Source organism: Aquarana catesbeiana, linkage group LG02 (genome assembly GCF_042186555.1).
Source record: "Aquarana catesbeiana isolate 2022-GZ linkage group LG02, ASM4218655v1, whole genome shotgun sequence".
Lineage (NCBI taxonomy): Eukaryota > Metazoa > Chordata > Amphibia > Anura > Ranidae > Aquarana > Aquarana catesbeiana.
In genome coordinates, this window is record NC_133325.1 from 310889240 (window position 1) to 310911758 (window position 22519).

Below are 22519 nucleotides of genomic sequence, written 5' to 3' on the forward strand. Positions count from 1 at the left end.
CACCCAAAGCTATTTGCTGAGAGGCATGTTGAGTCCATGGAATATTTTATTTTTTGACACAAGTTGCGGGAAAGTGACAATTTTTTTTTTTTTGCACAAAGTTGTCACTAAATGATATATTGCTCACACAGGCCATGGGCATATGTGGAATTGCACCCCAAAATACATTTAGATGCTTCTCCTGAGTATGGGGATACCACATGTGTGGGACTTTTTGGGAGCCTAGCCGCGTTGCGGGACCCCGAAAACCAAGCACCTCCTTTATGATTTCTAAGGGCGTAAATTTTTTATTTCACTCCTCACTACCTATCACAGTTTTGAAGGCCATAAAATGCCAAGATGGCACAAAACCCCCCCAAATGACCCCATTTTGGAAAGTAGACACCCCAAGCTATTTGCTGAGAGGCATGTTGAGTCCATGGAATATTTTATATTTTGACACAAGTTGCGGGAAAGTAACACTTTTTTTTTTTTTTTTTGCACAAAGTTGCCACTAAATGATATATTGCTCAAACATGCCATGGGCATATGTGGAATTACACCCCAAAATACATTCTGCTGCTTCTCCTGAGTATGGGGATACCACATGTGTGGGACTTTTTGGGAGCCTAGCCGCGTACGGGGCCCCGAAAACCAATCACCGCCTTCAGGATTTCTAAGGGCATACATTTTTGATTTCACTCCTCAATACCTATTACAGTTTTGAAGGCCATAAAATGCCCAGATGGCACAAAACCCCCCCAAATGACCCCATTTTGGAAAGTAGACACCCCAGGATATTTGCTGAGAGGCATGTTGAGTCCATGGAATATTTTATTTTTTGACACAAGTTGCTGGAAAGTAACACTTTTTTTTTTTTTTTTTTTGCACAAAGTTGTCACTAAATGATATATTGCTCAAACATGCCATGGGACTTTTTGGGAGCCTAGCCGCATACGGGGCCCCGAAATCCAATCACCGCCTTCAGGATTTCTAAGGGCGTAAATTTTTGATTTCACTCCTCACTACCTATCACAGTTTCGAAGGCCATAAAATGCCAAGACAGCACATGTTTGAGCCAAAATGTATTCGGCCACATGTCTTTGGTAAAAAAAATGTCAATAAGCGTATATTTATTGGTTTGCGCAAAAGTTATAGCGTCTACAAACTAGGGTACATTTTCTGGAATTTACACAGCTTTTAGTTTATGACTGCCTATGTCATTTCTTGAGGTGCTAAAATGGCAGGGCAGTACAAACCCCCCCCCCCCAAATGACCCTATTTTGGAAAGTAGACACCCCAAGGAAATTGCTGAGAGGCATGTTGAACCCATTGAATATTTATTTTTTTTGTCCCAAGTGATTGAATAATGACAAAAAAAAAAATATTTACAAAAAGTTGTCACTAAATGATATATTGCTCACACAGGCCATGGGCCTATGTGGAATTGCACTCCAAAATACATTCAGCTGCTTCTCCTGAGTATGGGGATACCACATGTGTGGGACTTTTTGGGAGCCTAGCCGCGTACGGGGCCCCGAAAACCAATCACCGCCTTCAGGATTTCTAAGGGCATACATTTTTTATTTCACTCCTCACTACCTATCACAGTTTTGAAGGCCATAAAATGCCCAGATGGCACAAAACCCCCCCAAATGATCCCATTTTGGAAAGTAGACACCCCAAGCTATTTGCTGAGAGGCATGTTGAGTCCATGGAATATTTTATTTTTTGACACAAGTTGCGGGAAAGTGACAATTTTTTTTTTTTTAACATTTAACGCAACCTGTGCCTAAAATATATATATGCCGAAGCATGGGGGCATCCTCCCGCAAAATGCAGGAGCAAATCGCTCCTCCACCCACTGCTGCCCCCACGCTTCGGCATATATATGCTGAAGTATGTAACTGTGGTGGTGAAATCACCTCCGACAGCGCTGGAGTCACGGCTCTATATATCGTGGGAGCAAACGCTGTTGCTGTCAAGATAAATAAATCCGCGCTGCAACTGAATGGCGTACCTGCTAAGCAAATGATGGTTAACAATAAAACAAAGTAACATTACAGTATAACAGTAAGACTTACCATACCTGCAAAGCAAATACAAAAAAAAACATAGTAAAAAATAAAACATTTAACGCAACCTGTGCCTAAAATATATATATGCCGAAGCATGGGGCATCCTCCCGCAAAAGGCAGGAGCAAATCGCTCCTCCACCCACTGCTGCCCCCACGCTTCGGCATATATGCTGAAGTATGTAACTGTGGTGGTGAAATCACCTCCGCCAGCGCTGGAGTCACAGCTTTATATATCGTGGGAGCAAACGCTGTTGCTGTCAAGATAAATAAATCCGCGCTGCAACTGAATGGCGTACCTGAAAACAATAAAATGGTTACCAACAAAACACAGTAAACAGTAAAGTATAAAAAAATTGCATATCTGAAAAGCAAACATGGTAAAACATAATAACAATAAAACATTGCAGAATAGAATAGAGTAAAAAAGAGCAGAACAATAGAGAGAGAATAGAGAGAGAGAGAACAATAAAACAACAACTATTTTTGGTTTTTTTATTTCATATTTTTTTTGTGTTTTTATATTTTTTTTTGTTATACTTTTTTTAGTAACTTTTAACTTTTGTGACTGGTTCCAGGTTTGGGTCTCTCAAAATGCAATGGCATCTTGGGAGACCCTGTGAAAGTGGGTCCTAGTCTGTGCAGTGCTGAACCCTACGCTAATGCCCCGTACACACGGTCGGACATTGATGGGACATTCCGACAACAAAATCCTAGGATTTTTTCCGACGGATGTTGGCTCAAACTTGTCTTGCATACACACGGTCAATCAAAGTTGTCGGAAAATCCGATCATTCTGAACGCGGTGACGTAAAACACGTACGTCGGGACTATAAACGGGGCAGTAGCCAATAGCTTTCATCTCTTTATTTATTCAGAGCATGCGTGGCACTTTGTGCGTCGGATTTGTGTACACACGATCGGAATTTCCGACAACGGATTTTGTTGTCGGAAAATTTTATAGCCTGCTCTCAAACTTTGTGTGTTGGAAAATCCGATGGAAAATGTGTGATGGAGCCCACACACGGTCGGAATTTCCGACAACAAGGTCCTATCACACATTTTCCGTCGGAAAATCCGACTGAGTGTACGGGGCATAATACTCAACTAGTGTATGGTAGTGTTCAAAACATTCACCCATGCAAAGACCAGGATTGCCAGGACAGGAGGGACAATAACACCGGGTGTCACGCCTAAATCTGCGCTTGCTGCAGACACGACATATTTTTTGGGTAGGGGTACTCGGGAGGGCATAAGGAAAATGCCTCTCATGCAGCCGGCCTACTGCATTTGGTTGGGGAAGGTGAGGTAGAGCACCGTCTGGAAACAGAAGGGCTCTGACGATCTCTTCCTGGAATTTAAGGAAGGATCCAGTCCGTCCTGAAGCTCTGTATAGCACATGAGCGTTCAGCAAAGCCAATTGAAATAAATAAACAGACACTTTTTTGTACCAGCGTCTGGCCTTACGGGCAACTAGGTACGGCGCCAACAACTGGTCGTTGAGGTCCACCCCTCCCATATTAAGGTTATATTCGTGGACACAGAGGGGTTTCTCCACAACACCAGTCGACGTAGTAATTTGGGTCGTCGTGTCTGCATGAAGGGAGGTGAGAACGAAAACATTCTTCTTATCCCTCCACTTCATAGCGAGCAAATTATTATACTTCAAGCAGGCTCTCTCCCCCAGCCTAAGACGGGAATCTACAAGCCGCTGGGGAAAGCCCCGGCGATTAGGTCTCACGGTGCCACATGCTCCAATCTGATGATCAAACAAGTGACTAAAAAGTGGCACGCTCGTATAATAATTGTCCACGTACAAGTGGTAACCCTTTCCGAATAAGGGTGACACCAAGTCCCACACTATCTTGCCAGCGCTTCCTATGTAGTCAGGGCAGTTTGTCGGCTCTACGTGACTATCTTTGCCCTCGTAAACCATAAAACTACATGTATAGCCTGTGGCCCTGTCACAGAACTTATACATCTTGACCCCGTATCTGGCACGCTTGCTGGGAAGGTACTGTTTGAATGACAAGCGGCCAGAAAATTTAATCAGGGACTCATCAACGCAGACAACTTGATGGGGGGTAAACAAGTCTGCAAAACGTTGGTTGAAGTGGTTTACGAGGGGCCGAATTTTGTAGAGCCGATCGTATGCAGGGTCTCCACGAGGACGACAGAGTTCATTGTCGTTGAAGTGCATGAACCGCAAAATCTGCTCGTATCGTGCCCTGACCATGGAAGCAGAGAACAAGGGCGAATGGTAAATTGGGTCAGTGGACCAATATGACCGCAACTTACTCTTTTTATTCAAGCCCATGAGGAGGGAAAGGCCCAGAAAGATCTTAAATTCGGAGACCGTAATTGGTCTTCAATCTCTGGCAAGGGAGGACTGGGGAATAGTGGCGATGTGTTGACCAGCGTACAAATTGCTTTGATCCACAATAGATCTATAGAGATCTTCGGTGAAAAACAGTGAATAAAAATCCAGTGGTGTAAAGTCAACTGTTTCCACCTGAATTCCGGGTTGGCCAGTGAAAGGGGGAAGTACGGGTGCTGCAGAAGTGGTGGGTTCCCAATTCGGATTGGCGAATGCAGCAGGAAGGGCACTATGGGCACGACGGGCCTGTCTTTGTCTTCTTGGTGGCAGCGGGACACTACTAGTGTTTGCCACCTCACCAGCTTGAACTGCACTTATGGGACTCGCCACGTCACCACGTGATACTGCAGTGCTGGATGTACGACCAGGGTGTACTAGGCCGCTGGTGCTTGCCAGTTCACCAGAAGGAATAGCGGCACTAGTACTTCTCTGCTCCATAAGAGAGCCCTGCGGTTCTTGCACTTCAAGGACAGAAGAAGTTCGGGGTCTGGTACGCCTGACCCTAGCAGGGACCACAACTCCGTTGTCAGTGCTATCTGTCATGGAGCCGCTGTCCTCTACAGGATCGTATTCTGAGCCTGAATCTGACAGATAAGTGACTTCCTCTTCACTATCTGTCATGCTCAGTAACGTGTAGGCCTCTTCACTAGTGTACCTTCGATTTGCCATTTTGGGCTCTAAATTTAAGGGTACACTAGTGAGACTCACAGGCAAAAAAGCTCCTGTCAGCGACTGTATCAAAACACTACCAAAAAACTGTTAGCGATCGCAGGGATCAGGCCTGACTCTGCGAACGCTGCAGTTATGTGTGCTTAGTGTTTTCTAAGTGTCAGTTATCGATCGATACTGCACTTGGGTGGGCTGGGCTGGGCTGGGCCGAGGAGCAAAACGCAGGTGCTAGCAGGTATCTGGGCTGATCCCGCTAACACTGCGTTTCAGGGAACCCTAAACTGCTGGGGAGTATAGATCTGATCGGATCAGACATCGATCCGCTCAGATACTATAGCACTAAGGGAGGTGTATGCTGCGTGCGTGGGTTTTAGCGGTACTGGCGCTAACCTGACGCTGCCTGGGGCGACGCAGACCTTATCTGACCCTAAAAACGTAATTTATATCACCGCCGGGCAATTAGTGGGTTAAACCTTTATAAGGTAATAAACGGCGGGTGCCCTAAAACTATGATAAACTATAATAAACTATAATAAACTACAAAAAACAAACTAGCTAACCAGCGTCACCCGTAACACTTATATGGTGATCGCTGGTGAAGGGTTAACTAGGGGGCAATCAGGGGGTTAAAACCTTTAGCAGGTAGTATATGGGGGTCCCTGTCGCTATAAAACACTGACAGCGAACCTATATACTTACCTCCCTAACTAGCGTCACCTGTGTCACTAATACAGCGATCAGAAAAACGATCGCTTAGCGACACTGGTGACGGGGGGTGATCACGGGGTTAACTTTTATTAGGGGGGGTTAGGGGGGTACCCTGGACCTAAGGGGGGTACCCTAGACCTAAAGGGGGGTAACCTAACTGCCCTAACACTTATAACTGTCACAAACTGACACCAATGCAAAAAAAACTGCTATTGGTGTCAGTGTGACAGGGGGTACAGGGGGGTGATCGGGGTGTGAAGGGGGGTGACAAGTGTGCCTGGCGTGTTCTACTGGAAGTGTAGTGTTGTGCAGACTTACTTGATGTCTTCTCTCCTCGGCACCGGATCGAAAAGACCAGCTCGAGGAGGGATGACATCACTTCCTTTCCCTCTGTTTACATTACAGAGGGAAAGGAAGCGTTTTCATTCGCCGGGAGCGATCGGGAGGGGGTGGCCAACAATGGATGGCCTCCCCCTGACCTCTCATCGCCCGTGAAGAAATGGCGACCGCCTCGGGCACCGGGGGGGGTCCGATCGGACCCCCCACCCACGGAAGGCAAATCACATGTATGTACGTGATTTTGCCTGTCCGTGCCACCTTGCCAACGTACATCGGCGTCGTCAAGTGGTTAACTAAAATACCCACTTCTACATTTCTCAGAGCTTCCTTAATATGAGGATAGACTTTACATAGTGGCTGTGAAATCAGCCACTATGAACTGAGTTTTTACTTTGTAAGTCGCAGCAATGGCATCAGATACTTTTTTAAGCTTCTCAGGGTTGCGGCTGACCAAGATGATGTTGACACCATGACTTGCCAGCTCCTCTGCATATGCTTTACTAATGCCTTCTGTGGCTCCTGTGGAAAAGAAAAGATGAACTGCAGTGATTTATAGAGACTGCGTTAAGTTGTGGTATAATACACAAAAATAATCTGGTGGACATGCTGATGCTACACGGAAAACACATCCTTAAGACCCGGTTCACACAGGGGCGGCACGACTTGCAGCGCAACTCACAGAGGCGACCTGCACACGACTTCAGCGGCGGCTTGCAAAATTACTTCTGTATAGAAGTCAATGCAAGTCGCCTGAAGTCACCCCCAAAGTAGTATAGGAATCTTTTTCTAAGTCGGAGCGACTTGAGTCGCTCCTATTAGAACGGTTCCATTGTACAGGACGCGACTTGTCAGGCGGCTAAGTCGTCTGACAAGTCGCCACTGTGTGAACCAGGTCTTAGGCAGCCTGTTAAAGATAATAATAATAATACGGCCTTTTTTCTCAGTGAATAGGTGCAAGAACTCAACTGTGCCCCCCTCCACAAGCTACCCCCGCAGTGGGAGAGCACACCATATCAAAGGGAGGGTGTGGCCAAATTGGACTAACATTTAGAGGGTCTTAAAAAGACCTTGTTAAATACCAGGAGTGTGTTTTGCACAGGGTTCAGGCATGCACTACATACAGAGTGCAGAGTCCAGGGTTCAGGATTGTGCTACATTCTGAGGGAAGGGTTCAGGGGTGTGCTATGTACAGCATGCAGTGTCCGGAAGGTCGGTACATACAAAGTGCAGGGTTTAGGAGTGTACTATGTACAGAGTGCAGGGTTCATTAGTGTGCAGGGTTCAGGAGTGTACTACATACAGAGTGCAAAGTCCAGGAGTATTGTACATGCAGAGTACAGAGATCAGGAGTGCGCTACGTATAGAGTGCAGAAATCAGAAGTATGCTATGTACAGGCTGCAGGGCCCAGGAGTGACCTACATACAGTGTGCAGGGCTCAGGAGTACGCTACGTACAAAGTGCACGCCTCAGAGGTGAACTACCCACAAGGTGCAGGACTTAGGATCACGCTATGTGCAGGGTAAAAGGCTCAAGAGTGTGCTACATACAGGGTGCAGGGCTCAAGAGTTCACTATATACAGGGTGCCACCATTACCTCGGAAAATAAAGAATGGCAGCCATCTTGAATGTTCAGCAACAATCCCAGGGTGTGTTGTCAGTCAAGGTGTAGCCGGTAGTCATTTCTTGAAGAGAATTAGATAGTATATTTCTGTATACACCTCCCTGATTTAAGGTGAGGACTCCAGACAATTATAGTGACTTCTCAATGAGTCAAGGCAAGTCTTGCCAATAGAGATGGTGGGCATGTGGGTGGCAGTTACTGTTTTTTTGTTTTTCGTTGAAGCAACTGGGGCAGAGAAATTAGCCTGCTGGCTGCTGCAGCTGGTGGTGTGCTGCTGGCAGAAGTGCTGCAAGGACCTGTGACACCCTTCGCTATGCCATCATCCCTGTCAATGGAGGCTGTTGAGGGGTCATGAGATATAGTAGGCGTAGACCTGAAAGGTGAGGAGGAGCAGAATTGCATCCCTTTTGTGTGGCTTTCAGGTGCTCTTGCCAATGGGCTGACTGGTGGTAGATTAAATGGCTGATATGCTGGTATGCTTGATATACTTGAGGCCGAATTGCAACAGTGTGATTGCCTGCACATGTCCTAAAAAAGGCCCAGACAGCTGGGAAGTGGGCCGGGGGATAACAGCTCAATGTGATAGAATAGGGTGGCTGCTCTCTACTCTTTCATGATGGCTGCCTCGTTGGGGTTGTGCCTCACCCTCACTTTCCTCCTCTGTCCTTATAATTTATTTATTTTTCTTTTATATAACAGGAGAAAAATGAACAATCCTTCTGTATATTACATTCCATTCTGCACATACAGCCAGACAAGAAATAAAAAACAAAAAAAAACATGATAATAACTTGTTACATTCCATTCCATCTGCTCCTGTCTGTTTCTAATATATTATCCAATAAAAATGCTCTATCCGGCACCCAAGTCATGGCAGTGACCTCATCATCATCATCTCCTCCATCCTCATCATCACTGGAGCCAACTTGCCAATATGCTGTGGCTGGGAGAACATAACTGCCAATTTGTTGTTTACCATTGTTGTCCCCTACTGCAGTAAAAGTGCACTGGCGCACTCCATTTTACTGCAGTAAAAGTGCACTAACGCACTTCAATATACTGCAGTTAAAATGCAATAATGCACTTCAATATACTGCAGTAAAAGTGCCCTGACACACTACAATATACTGCAGTAAAAGTGCAGTAAAAGTGCCCTGACACACTAAACTGACACACTTCAATATACTGCAGTAAAGCTGCCCTGACACAATAAACTGACACTGAAGTAGAAAAGGAAGGTTGCACTACACTCACGCCGCACTATCACTATATTCACACTACACTGATACTTTACACTCACAATAGAATCACAATAGCACACTATAGTACACTAACTCGCTAGTAGCAATGAACAGAGCCCTGTTTAATCTATCTCCACTCCAATGTCACACTGCAAATTACTGCTCTGGGAAGGAACATTTTATAGTGTGGGGTGGGTCTATAAACAATAAGCCGGGGCCCATGTGCGGCGTTTAACATGGAGGACGTCTTTTGAGAGAGCTCCAGTCTCCGTCTGCCCTCGGGGACCCCTGAGAAGCTACAAGAGCCACAGTCAGTGCCGGGGGTAAGCCGAATTGATACCTACACTCTTCAGGCACCCCATGGGCAAAATTGGCCAGCAGCAGCAGTACTACAAACCGATATTCAGGCCGCGACAGGAGACTCACATGGATCGGTATATAACTAGGCCGCAAGCCGCGGTCTCGAGTTCTCCCACAGATCCCTTCGCATCTATGGACCCGCTCCTGGGGATGGATGATGCAGATACACACACAGCGGACACCCAGATCCTGGCTCCCATCCCCTCCATTTCACAAGAGTTTCTCATCCCAGCTATCTTAGATGCCAAGTTGGACGCTAAGCTGAACCAAATTGGGGAACGTACTGATGCCCTTGAATACAAACTGGATGAAATGGTTAATTATGTACAGGCTATTGAGGAGGAAAACCATAACCCTAGACATACAGTGTCCCAGCTACAAGTACAACAAGAGGACCTGGAAAACAGGGCGAGAAGGCAGAACCTGCGCTTCCGGGGTATCCCTGAGACAGTGGGGGACCCCGCTCTGTGCTCTTATCTCCTTGGCCTTTTAAATGTCCCAGCCCCCATGGTAGTGGATGTGGACTGGCATCTTGACAGGGCCCACTGCTCTCTGGGCCCAAAACCTCCGGCTGAAGCAAGACCCAGGGATGTTATAGTGAGGTTCCACTATTACGATAACAAAGAGGCACTGACACTGGCCACTCGCAATAAATCCCAACTCGTGTACAAAGGGGCAAAATTAAAGATCTTCAGTGATCTCTCTCCTACCACCCTGGCCAAGCGAAGAAACCTACGCCCAATCACATCCCATTTACAGCACCACCAGGTTCCTTATTACTGGGACTTTCCCTTTCATCTCACCGTATCCAAAGATGGCGTTCAACACAGCCTCTGTGTTCTTCAAGAGGGAGAAGCTTTCATAAAAAGTCTTGGCCTCCCCCCTATACCGGAAGAAGATCTAATCCCTCCTCCTGTTCAGGCTCGTCTATTTCTTACTACAACAAATCGTGTCTGGACCCCTGTGAGAAGCAGATCAAAGAAACAGCAATCCACACCACAACGTCCAAGACCCTCCAAGCAACCTCCTTAATGCCCTCTCCGGGCACACTGGGGCTCATTTTTTTCTTTTTCTGATTTTTCCATAGTCTAAAAGGTACGCAGTTTAGTGCTCTGGACTATTGGTCTATAAATTACCCCATGTTTTACTGGGGGTAAAACTTACCCAACCAATGGGGTATCAATGTTAAAGTTCTTGGTCACTATCATCAGGTTCTATAGAAACACAAGAAAACAAACAAAGGCGCCTCTAAGTGTAGAAGAAAGACAAGTTTAATGCCCCAACTGGGTTCCAAAAGCACTTACACACTGCCGCTGCCTTGTATTACATTCATCCGCTCTGAATGCTTCCTCCCACTGTGACCCTTTCCAATGCAGCTCCACTTGCGAAGTGCCTGACTACACCTTCCATCTTGTAAGTGCTTTTGGAACCCAGTTGGGGCATTAAACTTGTCTTTCTTCTACACTTAGAGGCGCCTTTGTTTGTTTTCTTGTGTTTCTATAGACCCTGCTTCAGTCTCATTAAGCTGCAGCCCTTTGTGTTGAAGAATACCATCCCATCATTTCCACCATTTCCACCAGCATCCTCATGCTTATTTGGGACTGCCTTATATAGAGACATTATCTAGACTATACTAGCCCTGTGCGCCCTATAGAAATATTTTTTAAATATTTTTTAACTATCATCAGGTTGACAGTTGTTCCTGTTTTTGACTTTATCTTTTTTTTTTCCTCTTACTTTTTATATAAATATCAGGATCTCTTTTACCTGACTCTTTGCAAATACTGCCAAGTTCATAAGGAGAGCAGGCGGACCCCACCCTCTCTCCCTGGAATCTCCTGGTGGAGGTCCTCATGTGTCCCTGCATGGCCTCTATTGTTCTCTGGGGCCTCCTGAGACATGGCCATGTCTCAGGTACTCAACTACAGGTTTTTTTCTTTTTCTTATTTTTGGTATTATTATGTGATTACGTTTCTGTTTTTTGCTTTCCTTTTTTCTCATGTCTATGCACGGATGCCAACTCTGTTGGTCAAACTTACAATATTTTCTTAATTTTTTTTCCTTCCTTTTGCTGTCCATACCTCCACATGGTATATTGGTTTAAGCACAGGTACCGAAGGATTACTCTGTCTGTATGGGATGCCTCCCAACCTCATATCTTTCTCCATATATTCTATGTATTGTGGGTTTTCATGTTTTTTGCACTAGCACAAGCTCCTAAGATGGTAATGCACATATGGCATTGAGGATCATGTCATACAACGTAAAGGGACTGGGCTCAATACGGAAACGTTGGGTGGCACTGAAGGAGTTTAGATCCTCAGGCGCAGATGTGATAATGATACAAGAGACACATTTCCGAGCAGGTGGCTCGTTTAAATTTGCCTCAAAATCCTTCCGCATCTCCTACTTTGCCTCTTATTCCACGGGCAAGGCACGAGTGGCAATCCTGATTAAAAAAGGGTGTCTTATCAAGATTAAGAATACACATACAGACCCCCATGGTAGGTTCCTAATCCTAGATTGTGACTATATGAACTCCTCCTTCACTCTAGTGAATCTTTATGCCCCCAACACTGGCCAGATTGATTTCCTCAACAAACTTTTTGACTCCTCTCAATATCACTCTCAACCCTTCATGATTGTTGGAGGGGATTTCAATCTGGTCATGTCCCCCACTAGAGATAGGCAAACACTGTTTAATGATACCCCCTCGAAAAAACAAACATCTCAAGCAAATTAATTCCGTAAATGTATTAGATCTCATCAACTTTTTGACTCATGGAGGATCAAACTCCCATCCGCTAAACAACTCACGTTTTATTCTACGGCCCATAAAATGTACTCTCGCCTTGATCATTTCTTTATCTCCGCCCCTCTCGTCCCCTATGTTACTGAATCTGACATCCCCCATAACATGGTCAGACCATGCTCCCATCATGCTAGACCTTATGCTCTCATAAACCTATACTAGATCATGTCATTGGCGACTCAATGATTACCTTTTGCAAGACGAGGTTTCACGCACTAAACTAGCAACAGGCCTAAAAGAATTCTTTCAGCTTAATGTAGGATCTGTATCTAACTTCTCTACACTGTGGGAGGCCCACAAGGCTGTATTTCGTGGTGAGTGTATAGCCGAAAGTTCTCGTCTGAAAAAGGACAGAAACAAACTTATACAGTCACTCTCGGCTGATCTGGTGACAGCAGAGAGAAAGCTGTTGTGTAATCCCACAGTGTTGAAGTTACGTAAGGTTATTTCCCTTAGAGAACACATCAAACTCGTACAACTTGGGAGAGCGGCCAAGTCATTACTCTGGACAAAGCAAAAATTCTAATAAGCCCCATAAGATATTAGTAAATAAACTATGCCTGCGCCCATTCAACTCATTCCCTGACTTTCTCTTTCAAGCTGATGGAACGAAAACACATTGTCCCCAAGAGATGTCCAGGACTTTTGGTGAATTTTACCATAAACTGAATAACTGCTTAACCCCTGACAATAATTTTAATTTCACCCAAGGAAAATGTAAGGAATTCTTCTTCAATATAAGGCTTCCGAAATTGTCCTCATCAGACCTAGCTAGCCTAAACTCGGCCATAACAGCTGAGGAACTCCTATCTATCATTAAAGGGCTCCCGTTACATAAATCACCAGGTCCTGATGGAATACCCTATTCTTATTATAAAACCTTTTTCGATATACTCTCTCCCCACATGCTGACTCTCTATGAATCCATACTCAAGGGACAATCTCCCCATCCTCACTTCTCCCATTCTTACATTTCTGTCATCCTGAAGTCTGGTAAGGACCCTTCAACTCCATTGTCCAAATTTATCCCCAAATTGATCAACAGGGACCAGGTGGTCCATGCTGGGGATAACACTCTACGCCCTATTGACTTGATCGATCTCCTTGACAGATCCTCACAGCCAGCCCTCATCCTGAGTCTGGACACACAAAAAGCATTTGACAGGCTGAGTTGGCCTTATATGTTCTCCACCTTGCGTGCTTATGATTTTCAGGGGCCTTTCCTAAAGGCATTGGAGGCTTTGTACTCTAAGATCACGGCACAGGTACAGATGTCCTCTTTCTTGTCACCTGGCTTCCCCATGACAAATGGTACTCGGCAGGGCTGTCCTCTATCACCGTTACTTTTTATTTTGTGTTTGGAACCCCTGGCCGAGTCCATCTGTATACACCCGGATATACGTGGGGTGGTGATGCAACAAGGGGAGTATAAACGATCACTCTTCGCAGATGATATTTTGTTGACGATCAATAGCCCGCTCCTGTCGCTTCCTTCACTACACAACTTACTCTCCACTTTTGGCGCCATCTTGGGCTATTAGGTTAACACCTCCAAAACTGAAGCTCTTCCGATACATATCGCACCTCCTTTTTGTTAGCACAGCTCAAAGATTCTTATCCTTACAAGTGGTGCACTAATTCCCTTAAGTACTTGGGTGTCTTTCTTACACCCTCCTACTCCTCTCTTTATTCTGCAAATTACCCTTCCCTGTTCCTGGACATTAATAAATCCCTACAAAGCTGGACAAAACTTTCCATATCCCTTCTAGGCAGGATTAATGTGCTAAAAATGTCCATTTTACCTAGATTATTATACCATTTTGAAACATTACCTGTCGCTATCCCCACCCCCCAGCTTAAAATAGTTCAGAGAAATTTTCTAAAATTAATTTGGAATGACAGAGCCCACCATATAGCGAGCTCGGTGATTTTTGCCAAAAGATCTAGGGGGGGCTTGGAAGCACCTGATATAGTAAAATATTACTATGTCTCACACCTAAGAGCCATTGTATCCTGGTCCTCCTTGCAGGCACCCAACCACTGGTCCCTTATTGAGAAAGGTGTGTTATATCCGGTCCATCCATGCTCATTAATATGGACTCCCTCACCTTCGATAGATCCTATTTACAGACATCAGTGTACTGCTCCAATAGGATTCACCTTAGCTATCTGGCGTAAGTGCCTCAAGACCTTCTCTCTTATCTCAACTTGCCCTCCTCTCATGAATGTCCTCTTCAACCCATCTATACCAGATAGCTTGTCTCTGGGTAGGGTACTCCCATGGATAAACACTTCCCTGTTCCAACTCTGGAATCTAGTTCATCCTATTACACGCAGACTACACACATTTGACACTCTTTGTGAGAAATTTAAAATCCCAGCCCACCTTTTTTATTTCTATTTACAGGTCAGACACCTCTTTCGTTCCCACTCCCCATCCCTGACCCTGGATAAACCCACCCCGTTTGAGTATTTGTGCGCCCAGGGGTCACAACAACTTCATTTAATCTCTATACATAATATCCTCCATGAGTCAACCCCTCTCACTGAGACTACACATCTATATATGAGGAGATGGACTCATTTGATAGGTAGACCCATCTCCTTACAGATGTGGATAGGATATGGTCTTCCACTTTTAAGTCCTCTAAATGTATGCTCCTGAGGGAAACGTCCATTAAATCCTCATGTTTTGGTATAAAACCCCTGAAGTTATTTATAAATATGACCCCTCGGTCTCTGCACATTGCTGGCACTGTTGGACTGATATTGGCTCTTTATTTCACATCTTCTGACAATGCTCTATGATCCAGCCCTTTTGACATGAAGTAATGTGATTAATACAGAAGGTGATGGATGTGTCTCTCCCGCTAGATCCCCTGCATTACCTTTTGGGCCTTCCTTTTTCTGGTATCTCTAGGAAAACTAATAGGCTGATTTCATACATACTTCTAGCTGCCAAGAGGCTTATCCCATTGTGCTGGTTATCAAACACACCTCCTCCATGGTCCAGATTCTTACAGCTGATAGCCGAGATACGGAGGATGGAACACTTGATGGCTTCTGTGCATGATAATGTTCCTCAGTTTAATAAAATATGGGACCCTTGGGACCAATCGGTTTACAGTACATCCTTACCAGCCAATACATCATAGAATACTACCCAGAGACCTGTGTCTGTGCACAGGCCGGTACCCCCCCCCCCCCTTCTCTCTTAGAAATACCCTACTAATACTTGTATACCATAAGTTTGTTAGTGTCTTTTTATTTGATATTTGTTCTGTTAATGGTCAATACCTATGAGTTGCTCTTATTTTCTGATATGGCATATAGAACACCCTTGTGCTCTGTATACATGGACATTTTTCATTTGTATCTTTATATCTCATGTTACGATTTAGGTACCTTTATGATCTGTAACAATGTTTTTTCCTTTGAAAATAATTCAATAAAAACTATAATTATAAAAAACAATGAGCCATGATTGGGCACAAACATCATTACTTTCTCCAATCATGGCTCTGACAGTTTTCTGTGCCTTGATTGGGCAAAGCCTTCACTGCTTCAGCCAATCAGGGCTTACAATGCACTGTGCGTGGGGCGTTCAGTTGACCAAACAAATGGTCGAATGCCCTGACAATTTGGGTGTTTGCAGAACAGCAAATGTTTGGACCGAACTTATGCTCAGCCCGAACCATTTACCCAACACTACTTGCCAAACATCACTTCTATACATCTCAGTACGGACCTGGTGGTCCCTCATCATACCTCATACATCAGGTCAATCTCTCTGGAGTTCAAGCTATAAAGCTGAAAGGCGTCCCTTCACCATTAAGACCAGCAAACAAAGATTGGGGAGATAGGGTTCTCAAACCCATGTTACACAAAGTACAGAAACAAACAGATAATGCTATATCACTTGCTTTAGGTTATCCAAATGAAATAAAATTCATCCTACTCTCTCCTCCTATTGAAGCTTGTTTCAAATTATCTTCACCTATTAGTGTTTCCGTTCTTTTCTAGAGTATCAACTTACATATACCTTTAGAAGGACCTAACCAAGATTCACCATTTGTGAACCATCAAAGATGGGGCCCCAGCTAAGCTAGCAAAAAGAAACGAAAGATTACATTTTGAGGACATTCTCCCTTTTATTTTAATTATTAGCACTTGTTTTACTATTCATTTTATTAAAGATCATATATATATGTAGCACCGTCTTCTTAGGTAGGTGCTAGAGGTAAGATTGTTGGTTAGAACAGGCAAATTTAGGCAGGCCTAGCTGGAAGCTAGGCCTGTTTGTTTTGATCTGTGTGGGCTGGGAGTGGCTCAGAATAGGCTGGTGACTCACAGACAGCATCATTCCACCGTCACCTCCCTTTTCCTTCTAGAGGGTTCTAGAAGAGAGGCAGGGAAGAGAGGTGGAACTGTCTAGGGTGTCTCAGGGAGCCCTGACCAATCCCTAACTAGGATTGGCAGGGGGCAGGCCTCCTTGATATACCCAGGGTCAGCCTAGCTGGGGAGGAGTTGTCGGGTGGAAGAACTGAGGATGGAGTACTAGGCTGTCTGTGCCTTTGATGGAGCTCCCCATTCTGGGGGGGGGGGTGACCTTGGGCCTGGGACTTGGGTGCAGGACGGATCTCTTCAAGAACACACGAAGGATCTGAACAGGAGGCACAGAGAGGAGTCAGAGGACAGCAGGAGCTAGTGCTGCCGGGAAAGTCTTCAGGAGGGAACCACCAGTTTGCAGCCAAGCGGTCTGGTAAATGACATGTGCTAATGGGAGGACTGGAGAGGCATGCCAGAGAGGACTGGGAGGAAACAGTCAGAGCTTGGTGTGGAGCCAGTAAGGATTGCAATCTCAGGGGCAGTGGAGTCGGGCAGCTGCAGCCATGAGGGCTGGCAGGGCCTGAAGAGGGGTGACTGGGAGCAGTAGTCCACCATAGGTCAGCTAGCACACAAAGACTTTCTATTCTTTTGCTATATTAATGGGGCCCGCGGTCCCTGCCTGCAAATGGCAATTTCTAGGGCCTGACTGAGTCAATGTTGGGGCTAACCATGTGCTAGCTGTTCCTGGAAGTGAAGAATTGTGCAGGAGAGAGAGGGAGACAGTCTGAAAGCAAGTGTTGTGCTAGAGGAGACTGGAGCTGTAAAGTGTATATAGTTGTCCCCAGGCCCAGACTGGCCATAGGGCAGATCTGGCATTTGCCCGGTGGGCCGGGGCCGCCCGCTCCGTGACCTGTTGATGATCAGGCCGCACAGTGAGAGGTAAGCGGTGAACGCGGCCTGAACATGGGTAGCACAGGCCGCGGCCACCACTCGCCTGCCGCCATGCGGCCGTGCCCGTGTCATCTCTGTTGGCTGCATGGGCTGAGATCTGTGTCTCTCTCACACACAGCTCAGCCTCAGAGCCGCGCTGACAGTTCCGCAGCCGCTCTTCTCCTCCAGGCATGAGCGTCCGCACGGTGGGGAGAGCTGCAGGCTGCTGTGACGATATTCACCCCTTGCCCCCCCTCCCCTTCTCATGTCAACAGCAGGGAAAGAGAAGGCTTTCTTGTCTGTTCATTTTCCCTCCCTATTGGCCCCAACTGGGCCAATCAGAAGCAACTATTTTAAGGGCATCATGGGAAATGTAGTTCCAGAGATAGGTGGCCCAATTGCGCTCAGCAGGGAGCAGACTACAGTCCCCAGCATGCACTCTGCTGCTGCACCAGAGAGAGAGCCACGCTGTACCCGCACCACCAGAGAGAGCCACGCTGTACCGCACCACCAGAGAGGGAGCCATGCTATACCCGCACCAGAGAGCCACGCTGTACCGCACCACCGGAGAGAGATCCACGCTGTATCGCACCACCAGAGAGAGAGCCACGCTGTACCCGCACCACCAGAGAGCCACGCTGTACCGCACCACCAGAGAGGGAGCCATGCAGTACCCACACCACCAGAGAGAACCACGCTGTACTGCACCACCAGAGAGGGAGCCATGCTGTACCCGCATCACCAGAGAGAGAGCCACGCTGTACCCGCACCACCAGAGAGAAAGCCACGCTGTACCCACACCACCAGAGTGAGCCACGCTGTACCCGCACAACCAGAGAGAGAGCCACACTGTACCTGCACCACCAGAGAGAGCCACGCTGTACCTGCACCACCAGAGAGAGCCACGCTGTACCCACACCATCAGAGAGAGAGAGCCACGCTGTACCGCACCAACAGAGAGAGAGAGCCACGCTGTACTGCACCACCAGAGAGAGAGAGAGAGCCACGATGTACCGCACCACCACAGAGAGAGAGCCACGCTGTACCGCACCACCAGAGAGAGAGCAGGTCAGTGTCACTGGGCCGTGTGGACACAATAGGAGACAGAGAGTACTGGCATTGTATGGCCACAATGGGAACGGGACACTGTAATATAAAGGGGACGGCACTGTAATCATTGCAATGCCCCTTTATAGTGCAGTTCCCTTTATATCACAGTGTTCCTGCACATTACAGTGTGGAGGAACGACACCAACCCCCCCCCCCGGTCCCTGGAAAAGTTGGTTGCTCAGTCTAAAATGCCCGGGCCTATTTTTTGTCCCAGTCCAGGCCTGGTTGTCCCAACTGGTTGAGATACAATCAACCAACTGCTCGTTCTACGGGCATCCCATATATTCCCATCCCTATCAAACAATAAAAATACAAAAACAAGCACATGGACTGTTCATTGTCTCCAAGGTGATTGGGAAGTGAATGCCCGGTTGGGCAGGGTGACAGGTGGGCCACAACTTTCAGCAGCCCCTACGGTGGGTACCGATACGTATATATATTTATATCAAAGCCCTGCAGGCAATTTGGATTTAGCAGGGCCATCTCTGAGTCACTGAGTTAACTAAGTTAAAGCGGGGTTCCACCCAAAAAACAAAAATACCTGGAAAAATTCTTTAAAAAAAAACAAAAAAAATTTGGATATTTTTTTTTTTTTACTTACCTCTAAATGCCTGTTGCTAGGTGGTCCCTCGTAGTCTGCCTGTTCCTCTGCCTGGGCTGGTGACATCACTTCCCCCCAGGCACAGGAAGGGCTCCGCTCTGCTCCCTCCCTCCTGTCAATCATCTGGGACCCATTACAGGTCCCAGGTGATTGAGCGGCCAATCACAGCGCGCGCCGCCGATCGCGCATGCGCAGTGGGTGCCAGGCTGTGAAGCCACAGCCTGGCACCCACAGTTGAAATGCCGGCGCCAACGAGCGAAGGGGGGGGACGAGCGGGGCTTCGATCCCCCGCATCGCTGGACCCAGGGACAGGTAAGTGTCCAATTAAAAGTCAGCAGCTGCAGTATTTGTAGCTGCTGACTTTTAATTTTTTTTTTTTTTGACGGCCCCCTGGGTGGAACTCCTCTTTAAGTTTTATTTTCTACATTATTTTAGCTACTCTGTTTGGACTCTGGTGGTCCCATTACAGACCAATATAAACGTGATGGAATCTGGGCCCAGTAGTCACCATTAGTAAAAACAATCTCTATAAATCTCCAGTTTGTTTTGTGACTGCATTGCATAGTAGTAGATTATTACAAGGTTGTGATTATAGTTGTATCATATCCTTGTCTTTGTTGACTCACTTACTTTCAAATTACTTTTGTCATTTTAAATTGATACGGTTTCTTTGTGTAATGGGTGTATCAGAGTGGCCAAGGTATTACACCACTCAGTTCAGCAAAAGAAGGATAACTCCAGAGGAATTACCAAACTAGCAGCTTCTGCGGGGGTGTGCTACTGTACATAATAATGATGAATAGACTAAGAAAAATAATATTTATTAAAGCTAAATTCTGGAAAACTAAAAAGTCCTCCCTTGTAGTGGGGTTGCGCCTGCACTGTAATGCCCCGTACACACGGTCGGATTTTCCGATGGAAAATGTCCGATCGGAGCGTGTTGTCGGAAATTCCGACCGTGTGTGGGCTCCATCGGACATTTTCCATCGGAAAATTATTAGTTGTCACATCTGACAGAATGTTTTTTTTTAATTTTATTTTTTGGGGGATTTTAAGCCTTTTTTTTTTTAGATTTAATGTTTGTATTTTTTCCAAGGCTGATCTTTGTTCAATGTTATTTTTATTTTTACTCCAGAATATTTTTGTGTGTGTTTTGTGTGTCAAGTTACCCCAACACCATTGATATCTTTTATTATTTAATCTCAAGGAGATTGTTAGTTGTTGCTGTCCCTTGTTCATTTCACATTGTATATTTGAAATGTACCTGAATCCTCACAAAAAAACTGTCCTTTTTGAAGTAAAACACATAGGAGAGTATAATTCAAAACAAAAATCCTTTATTAAGGGATCAGAACCAAACAAAGAGGAAGGCAACACTGGGTCAACATGAGAAATTAGCGAAGCCTGGGACCCCCACGGCAGACATCAATTCTTGAACATCAAAATTGGTGGCCTGAGGAGTCCATATGTAAGGGAGGGCAGTCTGGTCCAGAATTCGCAGAGATCCAGATAGCAGCAGATGACATCTGTGTCCCCAGGCTGTGGTACCACAAGAGGCTGCATTTTTTGGCCGACCAGACTGGATCCAGGGTCCTCACTTTCTGGTCTTCCTTCCACGCTTCCTTCCGGGCTGTGCTGTTGGAGATGTGGCAGGAGGAGGAGTAGGACCTGGAGGAGGAGGAGGACTGGGAGGACCTGGAGGAGAAGGAGGAGGAGGAGGACCTGCAGGAGGAGGAGGAGGACCATCGCAAAGGTGCGTCTGAGCTGTAATTTGGCCCCTCATACCTTTGTTAAGAGCCTCCAATATGAGCGACTCACACATGGCTTGTTGGCCCTCCTCCATCCTCTGCATTTTATAGGCAATGGTGGCAGCAATGTCCTCCTCCACTGTGTGTGGTGCTCCCAGGACCTCTGTAGCCCTCCAAAAGAGTCCTCTGCCAGCCTCCTCTAGGGCACTCCTCCTCCTGCCACTTTCTCTTTCCAGGTGTAGGGGAGGGACCTGCAGATCAGCCAGCCTGCTCGGCCCGGTCACCTCCTGGCTGAGACTTCCCTGTGTATGAAAAAGGGACATGGTTTTAGTTTTTGCTTCATCAATCACAATCCTAAATTAGTACTCCCAACTAACATCTAGTTAACATCATTGATTGGACAAGCAGAAATCTTTAGAGGAATGCTATACCTGGCTCAATCTGGGCTCCTCCACATGTTGTTGCCTGGAAGGCCCAGGTTGGGCGTCAGAAGCCTCAGCCGGGGGGGGAAGGAAGCGTGTAAGGAAGACTGGAGAGGGATGGCCTGGGTTCAGTCTGGCCTGCCAGAAAATGCAGCCTGTCGTAGTACAACATCCTGGGGACATAGATGTCATCTGCTGCTCCGGATCTCTGTGAATCCAGGACTTTCTTGCGCTCCCTTAGATATGTGCTCCTCAGGCCACCAATTAAGATCTTTAAATAGGTGATGTCTGCCGTGGGGATCACCTGCTTCACAATTTCACACAATTGCTCCAGTGCTGCCTTCCTCTTTGCTTGGTTCTTGTAATGGGAGAGTTTAATCTCCCACAGACATGGCAGCTCCCTTAACATATCTAGGAATACTGACATGAAGTCATTGTCTTTCAGTAGCATATCCATGTTCACTGCAAGACACAACACAAGACAAAGCCTAATGTCAGATAAAACTCTCCTAATCTTGTTACAATATAGGCCTCAATGTAGAAGCAGTATAGGCACAAGTTTGTCTCTTACCTTCGTTCTTACGATCAGCGCGTCCAATGCTCCTTCCTCCGCTCACAGATTGTACGTAATACGCACGCGTGTTATGCTTTATATACACTGCGCATGCGTGTAACTCCGCCTGCCCCTGACGTTCTTTCTATTCTATTCCCCGCCCCTTTTCGTTCGGCGCAGTGGGGGAAGAGCACATGGTGGATCACAGCAGGTGCGTGCTAATTACAGGAACGAGGAGGAGGAGGAGGAAAGCCCGGATCCGGACACGTCCCGATCCAGAAGGAGACGTTTTAAGGCCACAAATATGTCCTTTGGGGAGATGTTGGAGATGGTCAACATCATGAAGAAGGCCGACTATGACGGAAAGTATGGGCCTTACCCCAACCCCAATATCAGAAAGGCCAAGATCATGGCGAAAGTGGTCAAAAGTCTTCACAGGAATTTCGGGGTACGACGATCGAAAGATCAGCTCAGGAAGCGGTGGTCGGACCTGAAGTTAAGAGAGCCAGAGCAGTACCGAAAGATCCGGAGAGTGCTGCAAAAAAGTAAGTAGTTGTGCTGTGTTCCTATTCTTTCTGTCTTTATTCCGTTTGTGCTGCTCCATATGCTTTTCTTAATTGTACAGTTTAAAATGTCAATTTTAA

General features: G+C 46.2%; 1 long non-coding RNA gene and 1 pseudogene across 1 annotated transcript in view; one reads left to right on the top strand and one right to left on the bottom strand.

Moving 5' to 3' along the window:
* Window positions 1-22519, top strand: part of LOC141127856 (uncharacterized) — a 574076-nt gene that overhangs the window by 322723 nt on the left and 228834 nt on the right. The window lies entirely within an intron of this gene.
* The window catches only part of LOC141127843 (inactive hydroxysteroid dehydrogenase-like protein 1), a 49780-nt pseudogene that overhangs the window by 13252 nt on the left and 14009 nt on the right, over window positions 1-22519 (bottom strand).